Source organism: Condylura cristata, unplaced genomic scaffold (genome assembly GCF_000260355.1).
Source record: "Condylura cristata isolate star-nosed mole 26May11 unplaced genomic scaffold, ConCri1.0 scaffold00019, whole genome shotgun sequence".
Taxonomy (NCBI): Eukaryota; Metazoa; Chordata; class Mammalia; order Eulipotyphla; family Talpidae; genus Condylura; species Condylura cristata.
The window spans coordinates 18,540,381-18,562,894 of NW_004567120.1; the positions used below are offsets into that span (position 1 = coordinate 18,540,381).

Genomic DNA, 22,514 nt, shown 5'->3' on the forward strand with positions numbered 1-22,514 from the left:
GCGGCGGCTCCCCAGCCCCGCCAGCCCAAGCGCTCGGAGGTAGAGGAAAGGTCTGGACTGGGTGGCTGGACCCGTGGCAGGTAAATCCCGCGACTTGCGGCGCCCAGCCGGCTCGGGGACGGGGGTGGGGGGCGGCTGGGCGCCGCTGCTAGGCTGTCGGACAGATGTGCTGCGGGCCTGGGCCCCCCTCCCGCTCTGGCAGCGCCCCAGCCTCCAGCCCCTTACGTGGCTCCCCTGGAGCCCTGAGACCTGGCGCGCTCTCGGCCGCTTCTCGGTTCGCTAGCGCGGACAAGTGGGTGTGTCAGGGCCCTGCGGGGAGGGCTGGGGCCCTTCGCGGGGTCGCGGACTCGCTGACGCGGGCTGCTCCTGGGCCGCTTAAGGCAAAATCCGCCCTCAAACCTACGTCAGCCTGTAGGTCTCAGATGGTCTTCCCCTCCACTCCCCCAGCCACTGTAGCTGCGACAGCAGACACCCCCCCCCAGCCCCACCCCCCGCCCAGAAGGGCAGGGGGTGTGGCCGCGCCCCAGCAGGTCACAGCTGTGGGAGGGGAGTGGGTAGCCAGACCCGAGCAAAAAGAAAAAGTAACGATTTTCCTAAACGGGAGCCTTGCCCTGTTTTTGCCTTTCTCCCCCTCCCCTTTTTTTATTTGGTGGGGCTGGGTAATGACAGGGGGATTCTTTTCTCCAGTGGGAATTGGAATGATGCAATAATGTCCCTAGAAAGCCCAGGGTCCCTCAGTTGGCCTTTGTCTTTGTCTGGGGAATAGGGTCATTGAATCCACTGGCCCCCATTCCCTGACCCCTCAGTTGGCACGAGTATGGCCCTATTTGTGACCTGGCTCTAACAAGATGAAAGGGAGGGTTGAAATTTTTTAGTCTGGCTCTACTGGGTTTTGCCTTTCCTAGGTTGAGGGGTGGAGTGGGGGAGCAGCGGGAGGGCGGTGCCTGCCTGTAAGGAGGGAGCCAGTGGCCCCACTTATTTGTGTGTGTGTGCGTGCGTGCGTGTGTGTGTTTTTTTTTTTTTTTGGTCCCACCTTCCAGAATCCAGTGCCAGACTCTGAACTGAGGGTTCTGGGCTGTGGTCTGTAGGAGCGAAGGAGAGAAGGGTGAGTGGCTTGGCTTTGGGGTGCATGAAGGGGGCGGATGCAGTGCTATTTTGCAAAAATGGCTTTCAACAGGGAAGCCTTTAGCCATGTTAGTCTTGCTTCCCCCCCATGGTTTTGCAGAGTCAAATCCAGGCCAGCTGTATGGCTATCTGAGGTGGTGGAACAGAAGGAGGTCCATTCCTGTTGGTGACAGCACTGTGGCCCCGTTCTGGGATGACCGAGGTATAAAGGTCAGTGCATTTTCACTGGACCATTTGCAGAATTATCATTGGGCAGGTCTGATTTGGTCCTTGAGGCCCCTAATCAGGGACACCTTTGGGCTTAGGGGTTTAATGTGGTAGTGGATGACTAACAGGCCTGGGCTTGTCAAGAGAACCTGGTAAGCCTGTTTATGGATACAAATGTCATACTCCTTTCTCCCATGAAAGAAGCAAAATGGGAAGAGACTCGTGTACATGCTGGGTGACAGCAGCCGACTGCTGAGAATCTCCAACTAAAAGGACCTTGGCGAGTCAAGGATCCAACCCTCCAAGCAGGCGAGTGCGCTTCCTAGGAGCGGCCTAACAGAAAAAGGATGTTCACATGTGACAGGTTCAGGCAAGCGGACACTAACACTCTAGAGACATTCCCACTAGCTGGCCATTCCTACAGGTTGCAGATTTGCTGGTTGGAGTGGAATTGAGTGAGCAAGCTCACTGATGACCTGGAGGGCCAGAGAGGGGCGTGGATGTGGCCATGAGGGAAACGAGGAATATTGGGGGATGGCGAGGTACTGCCCCCATCAAAGACTCAGCTACTCTGAGGGCAGAGGCTTAGCCACTATGAGGCCAGACAGGATAGCCAAGGCAAAAATAAAAGACCAGATCGAGAATTCAGATGCGTAGGGAGGTAAGACCAGATGGACCAGACAGGACAAAGCAGTAGGTAGGAAAAGACAAAAAGTTATAGTCTTAACCAGGAACCAGAAAGTCCTGATTTCTCAGGGGAAATGGTGATGGTCGAGGCACCTGTGGCTCAGCCCAGACTTAGAAGCACCATTTCTTGATATTTAGGGTATCAATAGCATTCCCACCTGTGTAAACCCCCCCCCCCACCCCTTCAGGAGCCAGTAGCTTTGGTCAAGGCAAGGAGAAGAGACTCGATGAGCAGCAGCTTCAACAACCAGCTCTTTCCTCCTGGGTAAGGAGAAGGGAGTGGGGGGGGGGTCAGGGCCCCAAAGGGGAGTGGAGGGAGCTTTGAATCTGGCCAAGACAGGTAGGTTAATTGCTTTTACATGGGGTGGGCCAGGCGCGGGTTATTGAACCTGTGCTCAAAAAAAAAAAGCCCTCGTTCCCCCTGGGACCATGGGGACTTGGTGCAAACAAGGGAGAAGAAAAACCACTGTCCTAGAAGGTAAGTGCAGCTGGCATCTGGGGTGCATCTTTAACCTCAAATGCCCTGCAGTCCCTCACCCTCTCCACCTGTCAGAGGAGGGCAGGGCCTGGTGTGCAGTCCCCAGCCAACTGGGCACTCTGCGGTTTCTCCAGCAGGGGGCAGAAAGGGGCGCATAACGGTGGGCCAGGCCTGTGTCCTCCATTTCAGGTGTGAAGCCCCAGCCTCAGATCAAGTACTAGCCATACATGTAAGACATGTTTAGGGATACCAGAGACCCAGATGAACCCCTGGGTCTGCCAGGCCTTTTCCATTTACCCTCAGAAATGTGCTGCTTCCTACTGTGCTTCTTGACCTTGTATTTAAATATGCCCTGATTACTGGAGTCACTTATATAGCCTAATGGGGATTTAATAGGAAGTGTGAATCAATGCAATGGGTCTGTGTCTGACCTGCACACCAGGTCAATTATCTGCAGTTTGGGGCAATCTGTCCTGCACCCAGGGGATGTGATGAGCAAAATGACAACTACTCTGGGTCTGGGTGTGGGAAGCAAAATGCGGGAGGTGGGCCTTGAAGACTGGAAAGAGAGCAACACTTTACTGGTGGGGAGGGGAAGTCTTTCCGAAAGTGTGGTCCCTGAGAGTCCTGGGTAACTGATCTCTGAGATGGAATAGGATTTTTTGGGAGGGGAACCCCCAGATTATGGGTGAGGTAGGTAGGGCTTGTATTGGGAGACAGAAGGAATTTAGGGGCTAAACGACCAGGACCAGGTATGGGATGATCCCTGTACAGTGGAGAGTCGGAAGTCAGGCATTCTGGTCTGAATGTCTCTGCCTTTCTCTGGGGATTAGTTTCCTTGTGTTTCAAATGATAAAGTTAGTGAGGTGGTTTCTGAGATGGTCATGACATTTCAGGATGCAGATCCATTTGTTTTCTGGTAACGAAGACAGGTCCACTAAGGGACTTCCTCTTCCCCTCCCAATTTACTCATCTAAATCACATTCTTTTGGGTATGCCTTCCAATTTGGGAAACAATATAAAATAAATGTGCAAATTCTATGCACATTTCATCTTTCAGCAGTGTGCCTCTACATATACTTCATTGTGATATAGGGAACAGACAGGAGAAAAGAAGCCCAAATGAAGACTCTACTGGGGACCTATATAACCAAGACCCTGATAAGCTGTAAGGGTGGGGTGAAATAACAGATCTAAGCAGTACAGGTATTCACTAGTGGCCCTGAAGGAATAGGGGTGAGACTGGAGGAAGGGCCTGGCTTGAGAGTGTAGATTCTTTTATCTTTCTCCTCCATCTCCCTTGAGCCAGGTAGGTCTTTATTTATTTTTGTAATTCTGCTTCCTGAACAGACACTACCCCTAACAGTCAGCGCAACCGCGCCCTCTAGTGACTGCAAGAGGCACGCTTTTGGCAGCGCCCCTCATGCATCCTATGCTAACTGCAGTGCTCACCCCTGGCACAGCTGTTATTCCCGGTAGGGGAGGACTGGTCCTTCTGTTGGCATAAAGAGATTCAGGCAGCTGCAGCTTTCTGCGGGCTCTTCTTAAATATAGGTGGGGTTAGGAATAGAGAGAGTGAGCCATCTTCCCAGTTTCCTTCTTTGGACCCATGAAAGGTTCCGCAACTCCTTTCCCAGCTGTCTTCAGTGCTGGGCTAGGCCCTGTCTTGGAAACATGCTGTGGTGGAGAAAGCCCTCTGCCCCACAGCAGGGTGGCACTTCTCATCCCTAGACAGCTGCTGGAAAGAAGCAAGTCTGGGGTGCTGATGGACACAAGATGTTGTCTTGGTCCTGCCCACTGCCTCCAGCAGTTGGCTAAGCCACAGGTACAGACTCTCCAAGGCATTATAGACGCACAACACAGTACTGAGTGGCTCAGACATAGGACACAGTGTGGATTAGGCACATGGCATGCATACAGCACAATGTAGACTTAACACCTGCAGCCCAGTGCAGACCCTTGGTGCAACACGTCATGGCACTGCCACAGCACACACCTAAAAACATGGTGTGAACATGATGTAAACATGACTGCGTGCAAACTCAACATGATACAGGCTTGACACGTAACACTGTATAGCTACACAAGGTACAGAGGCACACAGATGCCAGGGAGTCCAGGGTTTGACCCCATATGTGCTCATCTGAAGGCTATATCCCCAGCAGAGCCTATTCCTAGACACACATAAGGAGTGCGGCCAGCAACTGGAGCCTTGTATCCTGCCAGTTACACCTGCTCTGGCTGCACCTGTGCACCTGGTGGCGTGGCAGCGACCTCCCACAGGTTAATAAGCCACTGAGGGCAAGTGGATGGAGGCCTAAAGAAAGCTCTTGCTCAGAAACCTGGAGGCGCATGGTCAGCACAGTATGGTGCATCTCCCTTGCCTCTCCAGCTTTCTAGCACCAGTTCCCACCTCCTTGACTGCATGCTGCCTGCCTGAGACTAGCTCTCAGTCTCGGAGATGGACTGGGGCTTCCTGTGGCCATTCATCTTGAGCCCTGCCTCTCTGGTGCTTGGGCAGCCCACATTCTCCCACCCACCCACCAGCCTTTGCATAATGAGCTCACGAGGGGTGGGAGGGACGCCACACAGAGGTGCAGTGGGTGGTATTTGGCAAGGCTTCTTAGAGTGTGTAGAGGGAAGCACACAGGGAATGCCAGCAGTGCTGGAGAACAGCAGTGCTCTGGAGTCTTCCATCAGTGAGTGGCAGGTCTGGGATATGGTTTGGTCTTTTTATTTGAGGAGAAATGGAACTGTGGGGCTTTCCTTGGCTGTATGAAACTTAGTTTTGATACCCCCACCTTTAGATAGTCATTCATGCATCGTCTGTCCATGTTTTTGGATTAGGACTCTGTACAATCTAGAATCCTCTTGCAGAATGTTTGTTATCTTGAATCTGCCCTGATTGGGAGTTACACAGAGGAGCTGCTTACTTTAGAGACACCTCTGCCTCTAGGATAGACACCACAGAGAAAAGCAGGAGCAAGGTATGAGGGATTGCAGAGTTTGGCGGCCTGTTGAATAAAATCCAGTCTTTTCCTTGAGGGGCTCAGGTGATGGTAAGGAGAGGAAGAAGGGAGACCCTATTTCTTTCATGATTTTGTATGGAAACCCACCTGGGGAAGATAAGGCAAATTGTAATCACCCAAAAAAAGTGCACGTGCACCCAAATAAATCTTGGGAGACTGTGAAGACAACTTCCAAGTGATTGGTGGAAGGCAAGAGGAGGTTTCAGTTAGGGTCAGAGGTTGAGGCCTTCGGGAGCTGAGAGAGGATAGCAAAGGGGGGGCACTCAGAGCCCGCCCACCCCAGCCCCCAGTGGAGGTGGTTGAGAAGGGAAATGAAGTTGAAGACAGGGACTTGAGGGAGGAAATAAACTGAACAGTGGTGCCAGGTCCTGGGGAAGATTCGCCATTGTACTTTGCTCAGCTCTGCAGACATTTCACATGTGTCATATTTGATTGAGTCCTCCCAACACTTGTCCAAGGTGAGCAGGGACAGGCCTTTTCCACACGACTGTCAGGCACTCCAGGGTAGTGAAGTGTCAGCGGTTCTCAGTTGGAAGCTCCCAGTTCAATGCCCTTTCTATACTCCTACGTAACAATGCTTGTTTACACTTCTCGCCTCTGACTCTGATTCTGTCTCCTTAGGGGATTTTCTGAAATTTACTGCAGTGTTTGTGATGTTTGGGAGTTTGGATGAGGGAGTAGTAGCAGGTGGGGAAAGAGGTTCCTGCTCCCCCACAATGCTTCTCTCGGCAGGTTTCCCCCAAGAAAAAGCAGCTGAGTCCCTACATCTTGTGGCAGCTGGTGTGCCCAGCACCCAGTCCATCGGAGCTGAAGGCAGCCCGGCCCCTTCTCATGGGCAGTACCCGCCTGTGCTGAGGTCCTGCAGCAGTGGCGCTGTGAGGTGAGTAATGGACTCCAGGGCAGGGAGTTAGGGATCTCCAAATCCAGGTAAATGCCACCTTCCCAACAGAACCCCCCCCCCAATCTAAGATCCTGCGTAGGCCTTACCACCCAGGGCATGGCCCCTAATTTCCAGGGGATTCTGCCCTGTCTGGTTGCCCTTGGTCTCTCAGTTCCCCTGTCCTTAACATGGAAATGACAGCCTTGACCTACATCCTGGGATGAGTAGGAGAAACAATCTAATAGTCATTGTCAAGTCCTTGGCAAATGTCAAGCTCCATCTGAAAAGTGTCATAGACATGCTTTCCACCAACCTGTTCTTTCCTTTCCTCCTGCTTTCCACTTGTCAAAGTAGCATTTCAGCCATGTGCCACAAATTTTCCAATTGGTTCCTGCAATACCTACTCCCCATAGCCTTAATTTTACCTTCCTATTCAAAACCTAGCCCTACTGCACCCATCCGAGCTTCTGGACTTGGCAGGCTTACTTTGAGCCTTCCAAAACTTTCCAGAACCTTCCTGCTCTCACCCAACTAGGAGGCACTCTCCCCCTGACCCCCAGCTTTTCAGCTCAAGTATGTAGCACATGCTATATCCCTTGCTCTGTTGTTTTAAAGAATTTCCCCCTGGTTCCTGGCATATTCATGTTGGTAGGCAAACTGGACTTTTCAGGGGTAGGGACTAGATCTCAAGGGTCTCTTGTCTCCATTGCAAAGGTGTGACAATCCCCATTCAGCCTTTTGACTTGGATCTACCCCTCTCTTCTTGCCACTTCAATTTGGTTTCTTGGTCTGCTTCTCTTATCAAATCCCCATTTCCTTGCCTCTCAGGCAGCCATTATAGCTTCATCTGTTCAGCTACTTGTTTGTACCTTTCCCTCTCTGTGTCTTTGTCTGTTCTTCTGTATGTCTCTGCCATTTATGTAGGCATTTCTCATATGCCCAAGTCAGAAACTTCTAACATCCCACCCAAAAGGAAAAACAAGCATACTAAACAAAATCCAAACAAGGAATGTGTGGTGCAGTTCCCTTCCCCACTGAGTCTGTCCTGAACACAGAGGACACAGCTCAGTGGCAGGTGTTTCTGCAATGCCTTCTCATGGAGGGCAAGCTCCAGAGCTTCGGCTGTGAACCTGAGGTATGAAATTACAGCCTTGCAGATACTGATGCATTCAGCTTTCTAGAGATGCTCTGGTAGGGGATCCTCTATAGACCTTGACTGACAGAAGGTAACTAGAACCAACTAAAGTAAGAAGCGAGCCCCTGGATCTCTCCTGGGTATCCTTTGATGGCGACCATAATAATTGTATTTATTGTCCATTGGTGTCAGCGTCTACTGTGCTAGGCAGTTTACATACATGAGTTCATTTGATCCTCCAGTAACTCTGCAAGGTAGGTATTGTAATAGTTGCCGGTTTTGTTTCTGATTATAAAGGTGATACTAGCTCAGGGTAGGCAATACCACTGCTTTCACCAAGAGGAGACAGAAGTTGAGAGGCTAAGCCATTTGCCTGTAACTGGGCACATGGCTGTGGCCCTGGGAGGAAGGGTGCTTCCCGGAGTTTCTCAGCCTTCCAAGTTGGCCTGGTGCCCTTCTGTGCTTACACCTCCCACACTCACAAGCACGCTCGCTTACCCTCACACAGTCACACAGTCCTGTTTACCTTCTTGACTAACCTGCTTTTCACCCTGGACACACTCATAGTGACAGTCTCTCTTCCTCCTTCACACACAATCTTTACAAACACACCACTTAGAGACCGACAGTCGCATTTCCTCACTGACGCACGCTTGCCATTCACCCCACCCTCTCGTTCAGTTCTCACCCACTGGCATTTTGTTCTTTCTGCATTCTCATGCACTCACATCCATTCGAATGACACAGTGACTGTCAACCCTCAACTTCTTCTGCAATCATATGCACAGGTTGGCTTTGCCCTGCTGGATTCTCATGCAGTCAGACGGGCCCTTCATTGCATACACTGCAGCCCGTTTGCACTGATGTCTCTCTTTCCCCCTCAGAGTTGCCCATTTCCATGTCTTAAATCATCACAGGGATGCACACGTGCACACATGCTCATATGTTCACGTGTTCACAGTGTGAGCACCATCTCACTCATTTCTACTTTATACTTTCTTGCACATGTCCATTCAGAATTGCACATTTTTGCACTCCTAGACTACACTGACACAATATTGCTACCTGTCATTCACACATAATCACGTTTACACAGGGAAACACTCATTTTGACACACGTTCACATGCATGCCTTCACCTTCACAGCAATACATAGTTGTGCTCTCCACCAGTCGGGCACAGATCCTCATATCCTTTCTTTTGCATGAGCTCAGACTTTAGACTGGTGCACAGCATCCTGCTCTCCTGCTCAGACACAGCCACACACACTGGCACAGTCACCCTGATGCACTCTGATACATCCGCCTAAGCACTCACACTCGGAGCTCACACAGGTTCACATTCACGCTTCTGGAACCCATGTTGTTCATGCGTGTACTCTTGCAGTTTCACTTCCTCTTCCATTCACAACCATGGACGCCCTACACAATCCCATAGACAGGGGCACTCTCGCACTGATGTCTGTGCGTGTACCCCCTCATGCTCCAGCTCTTGCTCACTCGTTACAAGTATTCACAGTGGCACGATTTCTTCCCAGCTTCACGTTCTTCCACATGCCCTCTCTCGTGCTGACATCTCCTCAACCACATGGCTACACACACTCACACTGAAACTCATGGAGTGGCACAGTTGGCACATTCCCCGACCTCCCTTACCTGGCACCGCAGTGACCCACATAATCCACATGGTCACAGTGAGCCTATGTAAATACACACACGGTCCTCACACACGGACAGCGTTACCACCTGTGTAGGGCCACAGAAGACTCACACTCAGGCTGAGCTTCACCGTGCCACATCCTGCCACACACTATACAAGAGCTCACTCTGCCCCAAGTGCCAGAGCTGACCCTGGTTCACAAATACCCTGACTGACAGTGCATGCTCCAGAACTGCTGTGGACTCTCACCTGGATTCTTCCATGGGCATATTGCCCCTGCCACATACTTACGTCTGGCACAGACTTAAAGCCTTCACTGAGGTAGTATAAGCCCCATCACCCCATATCTTCTCACACTGATTCACACATGCGTCTAGTGAGCATGCACAAACGATGTCCACACATGACCATTGTCACAGTCACACACCTTAGCACTGACACACACACTGTCATGCCCAGAGTCCATCATCACAATCACCATTGTTTTTTTCCTACTTGCCGCTCCTGCTCCCCTCGCCCCAGCTCACAGGCTTTCCAACAATCAGCGGGCAAAGGAAGAGTGTCATTTTCAGCATGTCAGGAGGACTTGGGACTTGGTCTTCTCAGGGCAGAAAGGATTGAAATTTATGTCTAGGATCCAAAAAATAAACTCAAACCAACAAATTGAGTTTTATACCCTTTTCTCATAGTTTCTTTTTTTTATAGACATTACCTCTGAAAGAACTTCAGCGAGTTCTTCCAAAGAAGTTGGGGTTTAGGTGGTGTACTTATTTTCTTGAAGTTTATGGCTTCACTTGCCATTTTCTTTTGCTCCCAAGGGAGGGGAAGTAGAAGAACGTGTTTCTCTACACACTCTCAATGGTTTCCTATGCATAAATACTTGTCTCCAACTTTATGATTACAACCTGGAATTGCTTGTTGCTATGACATACAGAAAGGGCAGGCCTGCTTCCAGCAGGCTCCTCTAATCTAGCTGGATCTGCTTAACACCCTGTCAGCCCTGACACATGGTATTTGAGAAAGAGAAATAAGAGGTTAATGAGCTCGCTGGATGATAAAGTAAATTTCTGTTGTGAGTGTACTTTTGCATACATAGACCTCGCTGGAATTTCAACAGCTGTTACTAACAAGTCAGCAGAGGAAATTTCTCAGTTGGTGTGGGTAAAGACAAGCTGAAGAAAGTTCCCAACATCCTGGACAAACTATAGATTTCCTTGCAAGAGGGTTAAAAGAAAAAGGAAGACAAAAACCTGAGTGAGTCAGGAAGCCGATGCCAGAGCCATGGGCGTCCTTGTTTCCCTTCCAGAGTCTTGGGGACATGAAGGACCCTTGTTGGAGCCTCCATAGACTGTCACTTCCCTAGTGGGTTCCCACTGGGGTAAAAACTAATGCAAAATAGGTCCAAACTGCCATTGCTAGGGGTTCTATGGGGAAGACCCTATATTCTGGAAGACCAGCCAACCCACTGCTGCCTGCCATTAGCTGGTGAACTTTGCTAACAAGGATCACATCCTCTTGCCTGCTATGGATTTTCAATGCTTAATTCTGTCCGTGCCCAGAGCAGCCAGTTGTTATACTCAATTAAGAAACGGAAAGGAGTGAATCGTCAGGACAGACTCAGTTCTAGAATGTCAATGGCATTAGTAACTCAGATTGAGAATCTTCTAAGGGCTCTTCAGAGTGCTAGGCCCAAGGGAGATTCAGGTGTGTGAGAGGCCCACATTTTGTGCTTGAGATTCTTCCATGTCAGTGGGAACAACGAAGTCCTCATGAAATGGTAGTATAAGGCGGTAGTCTGGGAAGTTGGGATCAGAGAAATCTCATGCTGTCCTGTGTTCTACAGGCTTTTGGGGCCCTGAAAACCCATGAGTGGTTGGGAGCATGCCACATTTAGAGCAGCCAGGATTTTAAGGGAGCCACTGCCCCAAGCAAACTTCCTCATAGACATTGCTCACTGCGGGGCTGTGTCATCTCTCTGGTAGATTGCGTAGCAGAGTACTTTGTATCTGGGCCTAAGGCAAAGGAAGAAAAGCTAGCTTAGACCACCTCCTCCAGGATATAGCTTTTGGCATATAACCTGGCAGACTTATACTTGATAAGTTTGTCTCATCAAGACTCATTAAATGCACCTTTCATAATTTGCAGGGCTGGCAGTACAAATGCACCTGCCTGAGTCTGCTTGAATGTTGTGAGAAATGCTAGATGAGGACACCTCCCCCACACACCTCCTGAATCTGTATGTTTTATACTATTCAAAAATAGTTAACAGACCACCCATCCATTAGCAAAACCTTTGGATTCAGCTACACCAACATTTGTATCCCAGTTTAGCCACTTCCTACCTGGATGCTTGAGTCAATTATGTATCTTCTGTAAGCTTCAGTTTTCTTACCTCTAAAATGGTAGTGACACTAATGTCATCTACCTCGCGGAGTTATTGTGAGTTTGTAATGAGATAATACCTGAAAGCATTTAGCATGATGTCTGGCCTATAGTAAATGCTCAACAAAGGAACAAACTTATCTTCCTCACACAGCCCTTTGAGGTAATGGTAGTGCCTGAAAGAGACAGAACCCTGGGATAATAGTTAACAGTGTGGTTCTTTGTAGCATAAAGATGAGTGAAAAATAGAATTACCACATGGGGAGTTTCCTCAATTCCTGAGGTTTTAGGGCGTGTTTGGCCAATACTGCAACAGTTTCTTGTTCATATCAGTGTCTCCTCTAGCCCCACAACTTTCTCCTTGAACTCACAAAGCCCTCAGTGTTGGTACCTCCATTTGCTGGTGCAGAAACTTGGTGAGATGGAATGCAAGACACTCCTGATGCTGGTAGGGCCAGCATTCTGCTGTGTGGCCACAGGCTTTCCTCTGCCCTTGTTCCTCACCGTGAAATGTCTGCTTTGTGGGCAGAAGGTGAGCTCAATTCTGGGCTTTGGTCCCAGACATCACAGCAGAGGTACAGTTAACTTAGAATGTTTGTGTCCAAACACAACCTGTCAGTGACTGGGGGTGTAGCATATACCAAACTGCTGTGCATGGAGGAAGCCTGGGCTTGGGAGTCCCATGGACATGGGATAGCATGGTCTTACGCTTCTACTTACTGGCTCTGCAACCTTGACAGTGATCTGATATTTCTGAAGAGCAATTTCATATGTAAAATGGAAATGTAATAGTACCTCATGTGGTAACGCAAGTTACACGAACTTGACCATGAGTGGAGTGCCTGGGACATAATAAGATCTCTGTGAATGATGGCGATCTTGTTTATGGTTTGTGAAATCTGTGGCAATTATTGTAAATATCTATTGGTAAAATATCTTAAATTTCTTCAAAGTAGATGCCCCATGTGGGTATTTGGTTTTCCCCACCTCTTGGTGAAAGGGGTCACTTTTTCTACATGAGAAGAGACATGCAGAGGCGCAAGGGATGTATCCAAGACCACAAAGCTGATTAGCAGCAGTGCAAGGCTGAGAAAGTATCCATCCAGATGGAATATATACAACTGTGTTTGGCAAAGACATTTGGAGCTACAGCTAACTAATAAGAGCTGTTTGGATTGAGCATAATTCTTGTGGAATAATGTCAGAACACTATTTCTAGTTTATTTGCTTGCCAAACCACATCTACACCTCTCTGCATGCGTTGTGATGCCCTGGCAAGAGTGCAACAAAGGTGGGATCCCCAGAGTAGCCTTGGCTCGGGGTTGGGTGACACATGGCCATGATGGCACCATTCGCCCCCAGAAGGGAGAGCCTCTCAAGGTTGACCACGTGATTCTAACCAGTGACTTTTAGGGAGCACCAAATGTCCAGAGTCTGAGAATTCTTAAAAGGTATTGGAGAACAACAGACCACTGATGCCACTTGACCGTTTCCCTTGTGACATGGAAGTTGCAGGACATCAACCTTAGGAAACTCTAGGCAAAGGATGGGAGGACCAAAACAGGAGCCCTGTTGACCCCGCTGTCACTTCTTGGGGCCTTGTTCATCCCAAAGCATCTTCTCTTAATTTCCACATCAGACTGCCAGTTCCTCTGCATCTGGAACCATATTTCTCAGGCATCTCTGTTTCTTTTTCCTCTTCCAGACCTTAAATGTTGTTGTTCCAAAGGGGTTTTCCCCTCCCTCTTCCATACATGTGTTGGGCAATCCCAATTACTCTTCTGTTCATGGCCTTCAAATTAAGCCCATATTTCCAGCTCTCCAGCCATTTCCTAACTCCAACTAAGCATGTTAACACTGCTGCTATGGTATTAATCTTACTGTCTATTAAGAGGATAGGTCACTAGCGATACACTTTTCCTACCACCTGCCGTGTGGGTGATATTTCTCAAAGACAAGATGTTTGGATACCCGTTTTGCTTCCCACTAGATAAATATTCCTACTTGAGTTTTTGCTGAAATATCTAGTGTCTTGACTGTGTGTATTCTCTTTCTTCGTATATTGACATATACAAGTTACATATTCAAGATCCAGTTGCAGCTACTCAGCCCACATAGAATTATGATGTTCATTTGTTTATTTAATAGAGTTGAATTTTCTATAAAATTATTAAGTCCTGTCCTATTGTCATAGAACACTAATGTTCTAAAATAATGCCTGACTTCCGGGAACATAATTATTACTAGTAGTCAAATGTCTGTTACTACAAGGGAATTTTAACTATTATAGTTGTTATCAGCACACCAACTTCATTAGTTGTTTTCTTGTCACCATTCTAAGCTAGTTGTTTACACAGTGAAGAGAGAGAAACTGAGGTACAGTTTGGAATCCAAACAAAAACTAAAGGCTACCCCAAGGTTGTATAGAACAACTTGGTGAATATAGTTAATACTGTATTTTACACTTCAAATAAAATCAGGGAGGTCTTAAGTGCCTCCCCCCCACCAAAAAGAACTGTGAGGTGATGGATGTGTGAGTTCACTTACAGTCACTCACAGTATATACATAAACCATAACAGTGTATATTGTAAAAATATACCATTTCTTTTGTCAATTACAGACCAATAAAGCCCTCAATAAAAACCTGAAAGCTTCCCATGGTCCTCTGAGCCTCTTGGGATAGAAATACATCTCTACTCGGATTTCCATTCAGGGTCCTGTTGCCTGTTCTTCCTACCAGGCCTGGCACCTCTGCTGTCCTTGGCCAGTGCCCAAAAAGGGTCCCCTTTTGAAATATCTCTCCTCCTAACTCTTGGTTCCTATCTGCCTATGATTACTTCAGTGCCTGTTCCCCTCCTTGGCACCTCTTCCCTAACTCATTTTCTTAGGGTTGTTCTTCACAGAGTATTTCCAACTTGCTACCTAGAATATCCCCCCTCCAGGGGAAAAATCCCCCTTATGTTTCACCCTCAATGTCTCCTACAATGTCAACCAGTAGTTCCGAAATTCAAAGGTCATGTCATCCCACTGAAACCTCCTCATCATGGGACAGTCCAAGGCTCATAAAGGGTTGCAACCAGCTAAGGCCAGCTAAGTCTTCTTATTTGGTCTCTCTTGAACATATTCCTTCCCTCCCTTTTTGCTATAGTCAGACCAAGTTGCCTGTAGTTCCTCTAATACATTACATTTTAAAAATCATGTACATGTTGTGTTTTAGAAGCTTGACATCTGTTCTCTCGTAGTACTGGCATCAACAGAAATGGGGCACGAGACTAAGAAAACTAGCCTAGCACACATGGAGTATTGGCTGGTTGGTGTGCACTGTTGAATATGTCTCACACCAACCTAGTGCTTTCTACTTTTCAAATTCTGGGAGCTCCTCATCCTTCAATACCTTACTCAAGTGCTGTATCTTCCGAGCCCTCTGGGAACATTAGCTACCCTCCTTCTCTGTCCCTCCAAAGCATCCTGTGCATATCTGGCTTACAGTACATTGTGTTCCCACTGTCTGTATGCATGTCTGCTGTCTCACTAAACTTGGTGCATGGTGAAGACAGGAATTAGTCTTTATTCATGTCTCTCCATAAATTATGTGTGTATGTGTGACATAATGCCTGATAGAATGGGGATGAAAGATAAGACAACAGTGTTCTTTGGAACAATATCAAATACTTCTGAATGAGTTACAGTTACTGTTACAATGGGAAAGCAGTCAGAGAAAGAGTCTGGCCCTCTTCTGAGCTCCTGCAGCTCTTCTTGTTTTTCTCTGCTTTATTTTGCAATATGCATGTCCTTACTTGTTTTGTAGTAATATTTTTATCTGTGTGGGTAGAAGTGTAACCCACTGCTCAAACCTATAATCTTAATCAGGGCTGGGCATCTGTATCTTTATCCCCAGTGCCTAGCTTGGTGCCTGGCACTGAAGCATTAGTAAATATTATTCAAGTAAATGAATGCTTACAGGTGAGTTGTTAAGAGACACACATCCTTAGAGCCACTTATCTGACCCTCCAATGGGTGATAGGTCCTGTTTTGGCCTGAGGATTCTTTGAAATGAAAGTCAACCAGAAATCAACAAAATGAAAGCCTGTAATTGGGTTGTTTTCTGGCGAAAGCAACATTAGATGGGCATAAGAGCTTTTCTTGCCCACCCCCCCCCTTTTTTTTAATACAGCAGTGTAACCTGTAAACCTTCATTAGTAAGCTGGGCAGAAGAGAATAGGACAAATGGAGACGACCTGCTATTTATCTCAAAGGAGCAGCACACTGGAATTTATATTGTTTGAGGCAGAGTTGTACATACACATATATGTTACAAAAGCCCCAGTTTTGTCAGGCTGTGTTTTGGTCTAGACTGCTCAGGAGTATTTTGAGAACTGACTGATGCTCTTTCACACATGTGCACTAATGCTTATTTTACTCAACCCTGCTTCATCTGTAACTTTCCTTACCAGAATACCTTAGATCTCCCTCTGAGTTGGGGGATAGGCCCTGAGGGCTCAGCCAGGGGACCTCCCAGGTCCACACGAAGACTTAGGCATTCTTATTGTTCTATGGGTGCAGCTCTGGAGAGGCTAGGCTGATTGTGTGCTGACATCTACTCCAGCATGGGCCAGAGATGAGCCCCATGTTACAGAAGCAGGGATCAGCAGCTGTGATGAGGTAGCAGAGTGAAAGGGAGCAGACTGCTTGAAGGAGCCAGCAGGTTGCAGCTGAAGAACTTGTGTTGGCTGGCACTGGAAGACCAAGGAAAGACTCCATTGTGAGGTCATCCCTCAGACTTTTGGATTATGAGAAGTTCCTTTGGGTTGGTGATGACATATTCTTGAACCCATGGCCACTTTTCATTAAGTCAAAAGTTTTGTCTTTGGTAGGAATAGGAAGTGGGAAATTCTTGCCCCTTGGTCTGGCCAGGTAAGCCTCTGATCCCTATCTCCCCTGTCTTGTATCAAGTGGGGGTAGATGGAAAGCAGGTCTTGCCATGTTCCATTCTTCAGTAGTTGAAACATAGCTCACAATGAAGGCTGAGATACACATTCAGCTCTTTGTCATGTGAGTGTGTAAATTCAGGTCCAGGGGCAAAAGCATGAAATGGAGTTGCTTCATTTTCTGACAGATCAAACTTTTTGACCTCCAGTTCTGGCAAGATTTTTTTTTTTTTTTTAAATATGAGCATTTCTAAATTGATCTAGATTCCTGGTTTAGAAATAACACCAGAGTCTCAGTTGACCCTCTTGTCCTCAGACATGCCATGGACACCTTCCCTGTAGAAAGTTGATTGGGTATAGAGAAATGGAGTCCTGAATCAGGGCCTAAGATGGTGACCGTGACTCACAGGTTGCAAAGCGGTGGCCAGGCATGTACATGGTATGTACAAAAAGCCCTAGAAAATTTGGGAATTGAATGTTTTAGACTAACTTGCAGAAATGTGTGGCTCTTTTATTGGTGTGGCTCAGAGAAGGGTGTAATTATCATACATGCACAGTAACACAGAAAAGCTGGAACCTCAGAGACTCAAGAATCTGGTTTACCATATCCTGTTCACTGGGCTATTAGTCTGCATCTAATTGTTTCCATCAGAAAGCTTCCAAGGATACTACATTCTGTTTTTGAGAACTAGGAACAGTTCTCAGTTGTTGGGTTTTGCTTCCCTATTTTTTTTCCCACACATTTTTGGGGATGCAGCCTTTAAAATAATCACTTCCTTTTCATTAAACTTAAAAAATATTTCTACTCTGTTCCTATGCATGTTATTTTCTCTTCTTAGAAGCATCAGTATTGAGAAGCTGAAACCTGTAATGATGTATCATATTGCAAATATAAATACACATCAGATGATCATTGGCATTTTCCTGGCACTTAGCCATGTGGCATACACAATGAATAATAAAATCTGGTGTTGCATACATTTAGAAGCTTAAGGAGTCATTTGGATAAAAGACTGTTTCTCCATATAGTTTATGCAGTATTGCAGTCCGGATGCTAGGTAATAACCTATCGATTTTCTTATTTGTACCTGACATTGAATTTGTAACTATAATATGCTGGTTTACTGCATTCGATTGATGTCAAGTTCCTGGTGAAAACAATGGAAGTCACTCATAAAGATGTTTGCAGCAGCAGAACTAGGGCAGAACTGACCTCATTTGGTTGTGTGTGTGAGAGAGAACATGAATGTGTTGTGTGTAAATGTGCTTTGTTGTATGTCAGTAGTGGGCTATCTTTCGCATGATCTAGGATTGAAACTAGGTGGCTGTAAAAAGAGCTAGTGCCGCCCTTGCTTGTCTGGCTGCTTTTGCAAATCTGCCTAACAAGTAGCTCAGCAACTCCTAATCAAATGATCTTAGAAGTGGCTTCCCTCCATTACACACTGTAATGGTATCTCCCAAGCGAGGCTCTCTGAAACAGCACACCCCTGTTTCTGATAGCAGAGTTCCCTTGGTGAGTGCCCCAGAACAGACAAGCTCCAAAACAAGGCCATCTAAGAACTGGTACTGCCAGCCAACGAAACCTGTTGGATTTCTATCATAAATCACCTAGCCTTGGGTCTTTGGATGAGAAAAACAGTTGAAATCAGTAAGTACCAGACTGAAGTGGGTTGAAATGAAAACGCTATGATGGTCTTACAGATATGTGGGGGGAATAAAGGTGTACATATGGGGCGGGGAGGAGAGATAGATTTGGGTACACATCATATTGGTATAGTGAAAAAAGAAATGGAAAGGAGCCTGAGAGTCTATTCTCAGTTCTTTCACTTTTCACCCTGGGCAAGTGACTTAGCCTCTGTGGCCTGTAGGTTTCTTGTGTGGAAATGGGGTGGTACTATGTTCTGCAGATACAAGTGTCTAGCTCAAATAAGAACAGATCATGGAAGCTTTTTGTATATACATTAAGTAAAGCCACATATTTAAAAATGAGGCTGTACGTAGTTGGCGCCTACATGATGGCCAACTGGTTGGCATTTAGGCACCAATGTTTCTAAACATTCTTGGCTCATCCTTGGTTCGAGTAGCCAAATGGACTTATGCAACATCATGAAAATCTTACAACTGCAAAAAAAAAAAAAAAAGAACATAGAGAGCTCTGCTTCATTACCTCACATATCTTCTTAATGCTGATTGGGGGTAATGCAGTCCTTGGTAGGAACGTGTTATGACTGAGGGGTCCTTACCTTCATGGAGCTTATGATCCAGTGAGGAGAGTGACATGTAAAAGGACTGTGCAATTTAGTCAGGATAATGGAAATACTAAGTCGGGTCCATCTGACTGAGTTAGGTTAGTAGTTGGGCTGGCCCTCATCCTGGGAATGTGGGGGTGTGAGTATGGGTTTCGAGTTGCTGGGAGACAGACATGGCTTGTTTTCCCTATTAAATGAGATGAATGCTAGCTCCTCTGTGGCATCTCAGCATATTATGCAATTAATGTCTCAAAAGTCACTGGAAATATTCAGATGCAAATTGTTGTACAAATGCAAAGTGCAACCTATGATGTTTCTTTCAAATTATAGTACACTGTCCTCTTTGTGGAAAGCTACATGATCTTTTTCCTTTTCTAGTTTTGGCAATTAAAAACAGTCCACTACATCATCTTATATTGTTAGTCAGAAGTGTCTGAGCCGGTTGGTTCAGTTGCAAGTAACACAACCAAGATCAATTGGGTTGAATGTCAGCGCAGGCTAGCTGGGTAGCAAAACGTAGTTTATTTGCCAGTCACAGTCTATACCCAGAAGCTCAGCTGGTCATCTTGAAAGTGTGTGTTGCTGTTTACAAGGGAACCCAGGAAAGAGCCAGCAGGTAACTCTTAGATCTTTTTTCCTATTACCTAAGTACAACTCAGTGTACATGTCCTTGTATTTGTAAAAGCAGCAACGTTGTGCTCAAATACAAAGAAGTGTCTACTCTTGTTACCACGGATTAAGGAGACATTGGCTGACTTTAAATCTATGTTTACTTTATACTGCGAAGTCTGGAAGTGATCACTGAAAGTTTGATTCATCTTGATCTATAGAGCAAATTCTTATGAAGATGCCCCAAATACTAAACATTGGGAAAACTCTCATGGTTTATGTGTTAATATTTTAACTTCAGTTAAAGTTCTTTGAATTGTGTACTACCGTTTTGATTTCCTAAAACCTGCCTTCATTCCTATGTACTTGTGGCAGTTTGGCTGTTTTCTACGTAGCCGTCGCAGAACTAGAAGGAAGTCCATCCCAGAAATTGCCCCAAGGCTACATCTTATTGCTGTGTTAGGTCCTCTAGTTTGCTATTAAAGGGATGTTAAGCAACATCGGTACACTCACCGATTTGTGGTGATAGACTTGTGTAGCTAGTGGCTTTGGAGCTTCCCCTGTGGGTTTATTAGATCATGGCTGTGCATCTGCTGACCTGGGCTGTTGTGATTGAAAGGAAGCCAGTATTGGCTTGTATGTCACTAGGAAAAATATGCAGATAAAGTTATTTAGATTCTGAAAGCAGACAGAATAACAGACATGTGTTAGTCTCTGATGGCACCCAATCTGATAAGAATATTTATTTCAGTTGCTTATGGCTGCATAGACAACCTTGCAAGTTGTCAAGCCAGTATTTCTGGATCCTCACCCTTCACACACATAGGTGGAGGACCGGTGGCACACAGGCAAAGTTAGTGTTTTTGGTTGGATTCAATTCAACATATATGTCATACTATGAATTTTGGCCATATTGACTAAGGTATAATTGATCATTCATCTTTCCCAAAGATGCCTGGCACCTGTTTAGTTAGTGGCTTTCCTTTGAACTTCTTGAGCATTCCCCGAGTATCTAGTTTGGCATCTGTCCTAGTTAACAGAATGTATTTTAGAGGATTGAGAGAATAATGACAATTGTTTATAATGCCTGATCGTTTCCTCTAAAGTTGCCATGCATTTTGATAAAACTTCGCCTCTAAAATGCTGTGCGGTACATCTGTCTGTCAGAAGGCAAGTCCATGAACAGCAGGGCATGTGTGTGTGTCTGTGTCTGTCTGCCTCTCTGTCTGTGTGTATATATGCCCTAGCACTTGGAGGTGGGGAAGAGAGCGAGTGAAAATATAAGATAAGGATGAAAGGAAACAACACTGATCTTTCTTATTTCTTAGTACTTTGGAAAAGGGATGCTCAGGCTTATTGGTATCATGAAACAAGAGGCTTACTTCTTATTGATGAATTTCATTTGTAATTAACAGACCATTGGTAAACCACATAAAGTCCCTAGGGCTGGATCAAAATATTTACCATCTGCAGAAGCCATTTGAAATCTCTCTTAAAAATTTAGTAGCCAAAATGAATCAACTTGTGAATAGATATAAACCATTGCTGACTGTCCATTAAAGTTAGCTGTTTCTTCACAGTGCTAAGGGCCAAATTGTAAAAGGGAAATAAATGACTGGTGGCTAGATCCAGTGTGCCACTCTCTTGCAAGTTTCTATTCTGTTGCAGAAGTGAACGATAGCAGTCAAACTTTAAAGATAAACAGTTTTTTGGTCGGGTTCCTGGAGAATAATCATGCTTTTGTACAGTTCTTGAAATAGAGCCTATAGCCTTCCCAAACAAAATAGTCTCTTTCAATATCTTGGAAATAATGACATCATAGGCAGATTGAGCCAGCAATCCATTAATAGTGTCCTTTGTAGACAATTGTCTCAGGGGAGGGACCTGACTGAGTAAATTATCACTGTTTACAAACATAACATAATAGAATCCCCCCCCCTTTCACCTTAACCTCTTTCTGACTATCCCACCTGGGAGACAAATACCTTAACCACAAAGCTGCCTTACAGGTCTTTACCCTTTCTCCATCAGTTTCTGACAGTGTGATTTGAAGGTTTTGCTTTGAAGGTGAGTCAAAGTTAAGAAGAACCTCTTGCACTATTCTTTTGTCACCAAATCAGAATTATCTGCACTCATTAGAAGAAGATGAAGATTGGATGTGCACTGACTGTTAGAGTAATAATGAGCTGAAGAAATACCAGGGTCATTCAACAAAACCAAATTAGAAATGCCTAGGTAAATGGAGTGATGATTTGTTTTATGTTTCACCTCACCAATGTGTGTGGCTGGACAAAAATGCTTCAGTTTTATGTCCATCTCTGTAGAAGATTTATTTTAATCCCTGGAGGAGTTGAATGGAATTTAAAACAATTCTAGTGTCCTATACAGTAGAACAGTATACCTTTATAAGCTGGGTCCTTTGTAGAATGCCTGTGATAGGGGCCACACCGGTCTGTGCTGTTGAAGTCTTTGACAGGAATCTCCAGTGTAACACAGGAGAGTATAATTTGAGTTGTAAAACCCAAATAGCCCTTTTTCCCTAACCTAAAATATGTCTGATCAAAAAAGGTCAGGATAAGCAGGTACCCTGAAAGAAGCAGGTACCTACTTTACTTTTGAGTCTCTGGCCAAAGGGAGTAATTAGGAACAAAACCCACACCTACTTTTCAAGAACAAAGGAGCCTAGTATCTTGAACCCTGACTGGCATAGACTTCCTGGCCTTATGATGCAAGAGCAGCTTCGTTGGCTTCTGTTGTCTCAAATTTAGTCATATGTCATTAGAAAATATGTATCATCTGGAATGTGGTTTCTCTTCTCTCCCTGTGAGACACATTTTTCAGAATCCTGTATTCTAGATATTTCTATTAAATTCTCAGTTATTTTGTAGTAAGTTAGACATGTCATGTCATTATTTTTGCCATGCTAGATTTGGTTTATCTAACTTTATGTAATAATCACCTCATATTGGGCATTATTTTTCAATCAAGAGAAAGAAAACTAATGTCCTAAAAATTAATTTTAGTGCTTTGTTTCTGGTAGCAAATTCTTCTAAGTGACTAAATTAGATTCATAGACCCATCCAGTCCAGAGTAATGTCACTAGTTAAGTCCATCTTAAACTTACCTTTCTCCTGGAAAAACAGAA

At 45.8% G+C, this 22,514-nt stretch overlaps 1 protein-coding gene across 5 annotated transcripts in view; it reads left to right on the forward strand.

Moving 5' to 3' along the window:
• Positions 1–22,514, forward strand: part of PAK3 (p21 protein (Cdc42/Rac)-activated kinase 3) — a 227,842-nt gene that overhangs the window by 123,007 nt on the left and 82,321 nt on the right. Inside the window, exons 1-4 of one of the 5 annotated variants that reach the window (XM_004685712.2) lie at positions 1–80; positions 1,041–1,105; positions 1,226–1,335; positions 6,259–6,406. The exons of 1 other annotated variant lie outside the window; for it this stretch is intronic. The gene's annotated coding sequence lies outside the window, so the exon portion shown is untranslated. The remainder of the gene's footprint in view (positions 81–1,040; positions 1,106–1,225; positions 1,336–6,258; positions 6,407–22,514) is intronic. 3 more of the 5 variants (XM_012727147.1, XM_012727145.1, XM_012727146.1) reach the window with 3 other exon arrangements.